The following is a 9,692-nucleotide window of genomic DNA, read 5'->3' on the forward strand; positions in this document are numbered from 1 at the left end:
ATTTGATTCATATACATTTAATATTCATTGTTTTTCATTGTCCGTAGTCAATTTAAGCATAATATAATTTCTCTGTTTCTCTTAACATAATGGATTATTATTTCTGCTTTTCTGAAAGCATGATTGAAACTCTTATTTTTTTTGACATTACTTGATGCATAGCCAATTTTGTTCCAGACTCTTATTTTTACTTCTAGTGTTAATATTTGTGTGTCTTTATTTTAAATATATGTAGCAAATGGTTGGGCTTTATTTTCTTATTTATTCATTCAATTTTATTTTATTTGCTTTCTTTGATATATTCACATTTAAAGTTATGATAATTACATTTGTATTTTACATCCATTTAATTATTTTGTATTGATTTTTATTGCTTTCCTCTTGAGGTAGTACCTTATGTGATTAATTTTGTTTACTAGTTTGATGCTAGTTCATTCCTTCACCTTTCCCTTTCTACTTTGTACCTATTTACCTTTTTTATATCAAATCCTGTTTACATTGTTCATTTTTCTTTCTTTTTACTTAAACAATTAATTAATTTTGGCCCTGCCTACTTTTTATTCTTCCCATTCCACACCTAGATATGGATGTGGTTCAGCCCTCCCCCCACTACCTCTTACTTTAAATCATAATTTTTTGATACACCTTTTTTCCCCATCAAAATTTGTCATTTTCCTTGTCCTCTTTTATTTTCTATTCCCTTGCAGTTTCTTTTCAATTCCATTCTTCTATTCATTGTCATTAGAATTATGTCCAGAGGGTGAAATCCAGTCCATTACCTATTTTTATAAGGCATGAGCTGAGAATAGTTTTCACATTTTCAAATACATTTAAATTTTATTTTGAAATGTAAAAACCATTCTTAGGTTGAGGGCAGTACTGGTGGTATGGTTGGTCGTACCTTAGTATGCCTATCCTGACTTATCACGTCTTAATTGTGCCTTTATTAATTAACCTGTACTATTTATGATCCAGAACCTCCATTTAAGTACCCAGACAAGCCATTTCATTGTTTCTCATCAGGCTGCTCTCAGGATTTCTCCATCATGCCCTTATCCTAGCTACCTTCATCTTTTCCCTACCCCCTCTCAACTTCCTTTTATATTATATTCCCCCATTAGAATGTAATTTCCTTGAGGACAGGGATTGTCTTTCTTTTGGGCTTAAAACAGTGCCTGGCATATAGAAAGCCTTAATCAATGTTCATTGACTGATGGACTGATTATGAGGGCTTAAAGGTTATGAAGCAACTAATCTGAACTCCCTCCTCTATATCCTTTTTATATTTTTGGAATTTCAGAAATCTTCCTATCTTCCCTTCTCATATGCATAACCCTTGTTGACTCAGCAGCCACAGCTGACTAACATGTAAAAAAGAAAGTTCTAGTCAACCAAGTCTTGATATGGTCAAATGGTTCAATTACAGAGATGGATACTGTTTTATCAATAAAAATTGCATTAGAGAAAATGCATTGCCATCTTCTTTGGAGCCTTACTCTAAAAATCTCTGGACAATCCACCAGACTTATAGCTAAAACTTCTTAAATCTGTGATGTCCCAATAGCTCTTCGTAATCAAGCACTACTTGTAATGCCAGTTCTTGGAATAGTACTTTGTATACACTCAACACATATTCCTCTTCAATCCAGTAGCATTGTCCTACTGGGAGTTTCTCACACATGACATTCCATCCCTAGTCTCCATGTATTTGAACTGGCTGTTTCCCACCCCTGGAATGCTCTGCCTCCTTACACTTGTCTCTTAGATTCCCTGATTTCCTTCCAGACTGGGCTTAGATTCTACCTCTTGCAGGCTTGTCATGGTTTCTATAGCTGCTAATGACTTCTCATCTCAGATTGTCTTCCATTCATTATAAATATATTTTATATATCCCTGATAACGTATATATTGTCTAGCCCATTAGAATGTGAACTCTTTGAAAGTAGGGAATCTCTGTGCTTTTCTTCATATCTCCAGCATATAGAACAGTGTCTGGCCAATAGTAGCTACTTCATGAATATTTGTTGATTGACTAACAGTGAACAAAGTATGCTTCTTGAGGGCAGGGGTTGGTTAATTTTTGTGCTTATAGATATAGCAGCTATTACATTGGCTTGTGCAAATGAAGCACTTATTAAATGCTTGCTCAACAGAAAGTATTGAAAAAGAAATTTTATTGATATTTTTACTTTCCCCGTTTCCTCCTCTATGCCTCTCCTCCCCACTCCTAGAAAGCTAACTGAAAGATCAAAGAATTTTTAAAGAAAAAATACATAGAAAGGAGACAAAAAACCTAGCAAAATGGATCCATACACACTCCCCAAATATATGCAATTTAGCCACACCAATGATGCCTCCCTTCCCACTTCTATAAAGAAATGGGGGGAGGAGATTTCTTCTTTGTGGCCATGCTTGTTCTTTTTAATTTTGTGGCATTCATTTTTTTCTACTGTTTTGTGGTTGTTGTTTTTCCATTGGTATTGCTGTTTTCATTGTGTACTGCCTCTTTCACTGCATCAGTTCATATACTTCTTCCCATGGTTCTCTGTATTCATCACATTTGTCAATACATTGTACAATAATATTCCGTTATATTCATGTTCTACAATGTCCCTCTTCCAATGGGCATCTATTTTGTTTCTAGTTCTTTGTTACCCAAAAAATATTGCTCTAAGTCCTATGCCTAACAGTCAAAATGACTTTATTTGTTTGCATATTACTGACTTTATTTGCATAATCTGCATAATTCAAAATTAATTTTCAAAATGGTTATACTAATTCTCAGCTCCACCAATAATGTTTTAGTATGCCTATCTTTCCACAACTCCTTCAAGAATGACTATTCTCATTTTTTTCACTTTTTTCAATTTGCTAACTGTGGGGGTTTTTTATTCTTTGATTTACATTTTGCTTATTAGCATTTTAGAACATTCTTTCATATGGCTGGTCGTAGCTGGTCTTCTTTTGAGAACAGTTTGCTTTTGTCCTTTGATTATTTATTTCTTGGTGAATGGCTTTTGGTTTTATATTGCTACTAGTTTTCCATATACCTTAGATACAAACCCTTATCTGATAAGTTTTATATAAAGATTCCTATTCCCATTCGACCACTTCCTTTCTTATTCTATATGCATTTATGCTACTTGTGCAGAAGTTTTTCAATTATCGTATAATAAAAATTATCTATTTTATCTCTTGTAATTGACTGTTTCCTTTGGTTAAAATATACATATATATACATATATATGTGTGTGTGAGTGTGTGTGTATATGTATGTACAAATATACATATATATACACACATACATATACAGATAGATGCGTGTGTGTATTTGTATCCTGTCCATGGCTATGAAATGCATGTGATCTCTTCCATACTTCTCTTCTATTTTTTTAATAGTATGCTTTTTAACATTCAGATCATGTATCCATTTTGAATTTATTGTGAAATATAGTACAAGTTGTTGGCATAAACCTAATTTCTGTCAGACTGCTTTCTGTTTTCCCAGTACTTCTTAACAAATAAAGAGTTCTTTCCTAAGTAATTTATGTTTTTGAACACTGAGTTATTGAGTTTCATTATTTCTGATTCTCCCTTAGCTAGTCAGGTGCATTGATCAAATTTTTCTATTTTTTAACCACTATCAAATGGTTTTGATGACTGCTGCTTTATAATGTAGTTTAAGGTCTGAAAATACTATACCCCCTTCTGAATAGGGATGGGACCTTAGAGGTCAGTTAGTCTAATTATCTTTCGATGAAATTGCTAAGACTTACAGAGGTGAAATCATTTGCCCAAGGTCACATAGATAGTAATGAGCAGACCCAGGGTTTGAACTCATATCCTCTGAGTTCAAATTCAGCATTCTTTCCATTGTGTTGTATTGCCTGATTGCTTTATTCAAAGGTGGAAGGAAACAGAAATATATAGTACCTGAGATCAGAGCATCTCATCTACTACACAGATAAATAAGAAACTAATACATTTCACTATGATGAAAAGGCCTGGTGAAGAAAAATAATCCTAACTTTAATTAATAATGCCCCTTATAGAGTCAAGGGAGAAAATAAGAGAAGAAATAGATGTGAAAATCCTTTTAAGCTGTTAAAAAAATTCTTCTAGAGAAATATAAAGAATGTGGGATTTTTGTTAAACAAATATAGAATCCTTCTTGAATTTGCATGTCAGCTTTTCCCAGGGGCTCTGTTAATCTTCTCTGTATCATTCCAATTTAGTATATGTGCTGCCAAAGTGAGCATGTAAAGTACAATTATTGTAGTATTATTTAATGTTTATAGCACAGGTGACTCTGAGTATTAGCTCATGATAATAAGACATTGGTCCTATTGGGCCAGTATATGGCAATAATCTATAGCTTTGATAGAAACTTCCTCATGGTCAAGAATCACAGAATGTTATGGAGGGCAAAGACCTTAGAGATCATTCTGTCTGATATTCTCATTTTTATATAAGAAGAAACAAGGATCCAGAGAAGAATGTCCTAGAAGGTCAGAGAATCACAGAATTTTAGAGTTGAGGGGAATCTTAGCAACTATTTAGTCCCACATATACACAAAAGAAGTTTCTACCATAACACTCCTTGACAAGTGATCATCCAGTCTCTCCTTAAGGACCACCAAGGAGGAAGTACCTATTACTTCGGAAGGTGGTCCACTCTACTTTTGGACAGCTCAAATTATTATGAGTTTTTCCTGACATCCAGCTTTAATTTGTCTCCTAGACATTTCCAGTTCTCTTAGCTCTAACCCCTGAGGTCATCCTGAACAAAACTAATCTCTCCTCTAGATGACAACTCTTAAAATACTTTAACACAGCTGTCATTTCCCCACCCCTCCCCCTGAATCCTCTCTTTTCCAAGGTAAACATAACCAGTTCTTTCAACTAGTCTAATATGATGTGAACTCAAGAAATTCCAACACCCTGGCTTGTCCTTTATTGACATATTCCCAGCTTTTTAATGTTCTTAAAATATGATACCTAGAAGTCAGTATAGTACTCCAGGTGTGTTCTGATAAGAGCAGTACAGTGAGATTTTCCCTTCCCTAACTTTCGTAGCTATTCCTCTCTCTATATAACTCAAGATCACATTAAATTTTAGCTTGCTACATCGTAAGACTGATTCATATTAAGCTTACATTTCTCCAAATCCCCTATTTTGTTTCTCCAGAACATGGATGTCTAACCACGTCTTCCCCATTTTGCTGATTTTTTTATACCTAAGTGCAAAATGTTACATTTATCCTATCAGAGTTCATCTCATTAAATTGAGCCTAATACTCTAGCCTGTCAAGACGCAAGACAATGATAAAAATTGTTACACCAAATTGGAAAAAGCATGTATCCCAGTGCATTCCACTGGAACCCTTAGGTCATGTTGACATTGAACCATTAAGAACTCTTTGAGTCTAGTCATCCAAACAATTCTGAATCCAGTTAGCTGAATTATAGTTTCGTTCATATTTTTCCATCTTCTCCACAATAGTACTATAAGATACTTTGTCAAACATCTTGCTAAAAATCTAGAAAAATTGTATTCACAGCATTTTCCTCTTCTACTAGTTTAGTAATCTTGTCAAGAAAATACAAATTAGGTGAGTTTGGCATGACCTATTCTTGATGAAGCCATGTTAGCTCTGTGCAATTATTTCTTTCCTTTCTCAACATTTGCCAACCATCTCTTCAATGACCCATTCTAGAATTTTCCTAAAAACTGAAATTGAATTCTATGTCTTATAGTGAAGACTCTTCTTTTTTTGACAAGCAAACCAGTTGTGGCAGCACATGCTTATAATCCCAGTTACATGGGAAACTGAGATTAAAAAAAAGGAACAAACATTTATTAAGCACTCATTCTGGGTGCCGTACCAAGTCTTGGGGATACACATATAAGCAAAACAAATGAACATCTGTACTTGAGGTACTTATCGTCTAATGGGGGAAGACAACACAACAAAAGAGAGATGAAAAAGTAGGAGGAGAAGGTACTCAGATGAGGTTATGATGGTGAAGTCTAGGGAAGGCAGGAGCATAGCCAGTATGGGAATGAAGCTTGTAACCCAACCTATCTCCAAAATTGTGGTCCTGGAAGGAACTCATCAATGAGATAAGGCAACCTGAGTGGTAAAAGTATGTTCCATTGTGAGAAGAATCCAGGGGATGAGGGAAGTCCCAAAGTGAGAAGGAAGTTGAGTCATGGTGGCAAAGACTGGATTGCTGCTTAAACTCAAGTTTTGAGGCACAATGATCTATGCAACTGAGTGTCTGTACTACTTTCAGCAACAGTGTGATAAACACATAGGAGCAAGGTATGGGGAATACATGGTTGCCCAAAGAGGGGAAAAATAGCCCAGGTTGGAAATGAAGCAAGCAAAGTTCCTATGCAAATCAGTAGTGGGATCAATAGTGTGATCCCACTCATCAGAGATGGAGGAATCCAGGCTTAAAAATACAAAACTCAAGGCAAAATTGGTCCTGGAATCTCATAGTATCCCTTCCATTTTCCAAGATCATTACTTGGGAGCAGGAACTGTTTTTACCTTTCTTTGTATCCCCAGTAACTAGTACATTTCTGGGCACATAGTATTGCCTTCATAAATGTTTGTTGACATGACAATGTCATTGTCATCACCCCTGCCAGTTCATCAGGACCAGGTGACTTAACAATCACCAAAAGCTCTAAATGTTCTTACTTTCTGCTTAGTTATCTTAGGCACCAACTCCATTAGTCTTTTTGTTCTGTCATTTCTCCTGAAAAGGAGACAAAACAGACAAAACAGAAACACAATAAAAATGAAGTGGGTCTGTCTTCTCTGCATTTTCAGTTATCATCATCTTTTCACTGATTCTCCCCTTTCTGTCAATATAGTCTTCCTCCAAAGAAAAAGAAAAACTTCCCAAAATCCCACCAATTTTGTTGTCTTTAGTTTCCATTACCAGTTTAAGGTTATTATGAGCTTTACAACTCTTTTTAATTTTTTTATCCTGAATTTAACAAACACCAAACAAAATGAGCATTTTCGTTTACAAAATGGAATGGAAAAAGGAATGTAAATCAATGCTTGAATTTCTGTTGTGTATGCCTTGTTCTTTCTTTTATGTAAAGGAAGTATAGCAAATTTAGCACATGACTTTCCAAGCTATTGTGCTTGTCTATATTATTTCTAACCTTCCTTCTGTTTTATTCTGTGCATTCAAAAACATTCTTCAATTATTCTCTTTTTTTTCTGGCCACCTTATTACAAGAATCTGTTTTTAGTATAAATCCAACTTGATTAAAGTGTGCAATCATTTTAACTTGTTTCTGCAATTTCTTTGGTAATATTTTGTTTTAAATTTTGCATCAGTATTCATTAGGGATGTTGAAATATAGTTTTCTTTCTCTGTCTTTCCTTAGTTGAAGCATCAAGAACATGTTTTTACTGAAGGGATTTGGCAAGATCCCTTCTTTCCCTATTTTTGTAATGATTGCTATTACATTGGATAAATATACAATATTGAATATATAACATAATACTATATACCAATGCTATATAATAATATATAATATTTGATATATTATACATAAAATATAACATTGGAGAGAATGATATAACATTAACTGTTTGGTGGAATTTATTTTTAAATCCATCTGGGATTATTTCTCTTTTGGGCATTGAAACATTGTTTACTTAATTTCTTTTTCTAAGATTTGGTTATTTAATTTTTAAAACTTTCTTATGATGTTAACTAAACATGTTTTATTTTTGAAAATATAAGGTCATTTCATTGAGTTGTAAGCTTTCTTGTAACATAATTGATCAAAATAGTTTCTAATATTTCTTTATTTGTTGTGAATTATCTTCACTTTTGATATTGATTATTTAATCTATCTGTCTCTGTGTCTGTCTCTGTGTCTGTCTCTGTATCTGTCTCTCTCTCTCTCTTAGACTAGCCAGTGGTTGAATCTATTTTATTGGTTCTCTCACCCCCAAAAAGAGAAAATTCCTAGTTTTTATTTGTCAACTTTTTTCTTTTTAATTTTTCATTCTCTTTTTTGTATTTTCAGATTTCTATTTGTTGTTTAGTTGGGATTTAATATTTGCTGTGTTTCTAGGTTTTTTTTAAGTTGCATGCTAGATTTGTGGATCTCTTCTTTCTTTTGCTGATGAAAGTGTTAAGATATAAACATTTCCTCCTTATGACAACCATATCTAAACTCCAAAAGTTTGTTATGTTTTCTCAGTTTTATCCTGTTCTTTGGTGAAGTAATCCATCAGTTCTATGATTTGTTCTTTGAACCATTAATTCTTTAGAATTCAATTATTTAGTCTCCAATTAGTTTTTTAAACTAGGCACCAATATTTTAATGACACAAGATCCATATTTCTCATATTAGCCACAATATTAGCCACTTGTACAGGATTCACTTAAACATTGAATGAATTAACAAAGGCAAAGTCAGCAGAAATCATCACAAAAGAAACTGACTTATAAGGGAAATACACACAGGAAAATAACTTTATAATTAATTACAGCCTAATACAAAGAGGAAAAGAGTCACTAATTTTTTCTAGTGGATTCCCAAAACTATTATATTCAAAAATGATAGTCGCAGGCAGAGAAGATCTCTAGGAGTCTTTGTAAATCCAAAGAGCTCATTATCTCAGACAAGCCTCCACATGCAGCAAATACTGTCTTCACTCTCCCAGAGCAAGGATGGCTATATCACCCCCTCAGTTTTCTAGAGGCAGCCTTACGATTGGAGCTTGTCTTTTCTAACATTATCAGCTCATGCCATATTTGATGCAGTCCTTCCAGTCCCATTTAATTAACATAAGTTGACTTTTATAAGTGAATATTTATTTTTAATACATAGGGAGAACAGAAGTGTAAACATTTCCCCATTAAACTAGGGATGCACATTTGGACCTATTCCACTTCAGTCTCAGGGAGAGTGGACTCAGACTTAATGCAGTTTTACATAGCATTAGTCTCACTAAGTTCAGGTTCAAATGTGATATCATTTATGCTTTAATCCCTGTCAAAGATGTTTATGGACTGGGACCTGAAGACCAATCCTTTCTCCCAGAGGTATCAATGTTAGACTGACTGCCTGCAAAATCATCATAAACTCCTAGCTAGACCTTCTGGTGTCTTGTTCTTCTGACCTTTCAAAACTCAAAAGTTTATATAGTCTCTTTCACTTAAAATGAGAAAACAAATGACAAGGCAAAAGTCAAAACCAATATCCATAGGTCACATGTCACCTCAATTTTATAATTCCATAGTTCCTTATAGAATGATATTTTTCATCTCACTGGAATGCTACTAGGCATGATGAAGGAACACCAAAGGGAGGAAAATTTCAATTAACTTTTAATGCTTTCTTCACAGATTCTTTATTACATCCCATTTCTCAAATATATAGAGAACTGAGTCAAATTTATAAGAATATAAGTCATTTCCCAGTTGATACATGGTCAAAGGATAAGAGCAGGCAGTTTCAGTCAAAGAAATTAAAACTCTCTATAGTCATGTGAAAAATGCTCTAAATCACTTTTGATTAAAAATGTAAATTAAAACAGCTCTGAGATACTGCCTCATACCTATCAGATTGGCTCATATGACAGAAAAGGAAAATAATAAATGTTGGAGGGGATATAGAAGAACTGGGGCACTAATTCATTATTTGT

The 9,692-nt window shown here is 33.9% G+C and overlaps 1 non-coding gene across 1 annotated transcript; it reads right to left on the bottom strand.

Moving 5' to 3' along the window:
* Positions 1 to 4,153: 4,153 nt before the first annotated feature.
* On the bottom strand, positions 4,154 to 4,259 carry LOC140521766 (U6 spliceosomal RNA). The gene has a single exon (XR_011973066.1). It is a non-coding gene; the product is annotated as a U6 spliceosomal RNA (small nuclear RNA).
* Between the last annotated feature and the right edge of the window lie 5,433 nt (positions 4,260 to 9,692).

The sequence above is a fragment of the Notamacropus eugenii genome, chromosome 1 (genome assembly GCF_028372415.1).
Source record: "Notamacropus eugenii isolate mMacEug1 chromosome 1, mMacEug1.pri_v2, whole genome shotgun sequence".
NCBI classification, from domain to species: Eukaryota; Metazoa; Chordata; class Mammalia; order Diprotodontia; family Macropodidae; genus Notamacropus; species Notamacropus eugenii.